Below are 1,064 nucleotides of genomic sequence, written 5' to 3'. Positions count from 1 at the left end.
AATTTTTCATTTTCAAGCCCTGGTTAGCATCCAGTCCATCATAAGCAATGCAGAATAAAACCAGAAGCAGCTGCTCACCATCATGCTCGTGCCACATGCGGTCACAGGGAACTGGTATATAGCAAAGTAAGGCGTGGACTCGACAGGAGCGCAAGGTGGGTTGTTTCCACCCAGTAGACGAACCGAATCCAGACTCAGTCGAGGCAGAGTAACATCTCTAGCCACCACTACCACAAACTGACCATCTCTAATACACTGGACAGTCACTGGAACAAAAGGTACAAGGTTAATGCAGAGAATCAGTTTAACATGAACAGAATAAGATTGAGAATGCTTACCTGCCCTCCCATAGTAACACTGCTGTCTTTCAAAGCAGCAGTTGATAGCTTCACACTCAGCACCACTGATCCCAGGTTGTCCACATTGAATCTGCTCATAATCAGCTACAGCACACTTATCAAGGAGCTCTGTCTGCGCCACTGGCTTCTGTAGCTGAAACTGCTGGTTAGTTTGTTGTTGAACTGGCTGCTGAAACCGCTGGTCGGTTTGCTGGATCATCAGAGCTTGAGGGTTCTGGAGCAGATTACTCCACTTTGGAACAACATGACAGAACACACAAACTGCCAAAATCTGAACCAAACATAAAAATCCAGCCATTGTTCAACAGCTAGTCACAAAGTACAAATACTGCCCTTTGGTCTTTTTGTACGCTACAGGTTTCAGCTAATTAAAGATAGCCCCTCCCTCTTCATTAACCTCACGATTCTCCAGACTTGCATGAGTTGGAGCTTATGCAACTGAATGATTCTCACTTGATCAATTGTCCTCGATACCTACATGAAACACAAACTTGAGCATAATTCAAAATAGCATACTAGTATTATTTCTGCCATTTTGAATTCGGCCTTAGTTTTATCCTTCATTAGCTGAATCCAATTGCTGACGTTTTGACAATTCTAGATTGTTTTATTCTTAGAAACACATCTTGGAATGTACAGGCCTGTATCTTCAGACTGGCTCAGAAGAAAGTTGATTTAATATACTCATGATTACGTTGAAGCTTT

At 42.7% G+C, this 1,064-nt stretch overlaps 1 pseudogene; it reads right to left on the bottom strand.

The window, feature by feature from the left end:
- The window catches only part of LOC107726951 (zona pellucida sperm-binding protein 4-like), a 3,116-nt pseudogene extending 2,430 nt beyond the window's left edge, over positions 1-686 (bottom strand).
- Positions 687-1,064: the final 378 nt, after the last annotated feature.

The sequence above is a fragment of the Sinocyclocheilus rhinocerous genome, unplaced genomic scaffold (assembly GCF_001515625.1).
Source record: "Sinocyclocheilus rhinocerous isolate Xijiao unplaced genomic scaffold, SAMN03320098_v1.1 scaffold4509, whole genome shotgun sequence".
NCBI classification, from domain to species: domain Eukaryota; kingdom Metazoa; phylum Chordata; class Actinopteri; order Cypriniformes; family Cyprinidae; genus Sinocyclocheilus; species Sinocyclocheilus rhinocerous.
This window is presented reverse-complemented; position numbering and strand designations above follow the sequence as displayed.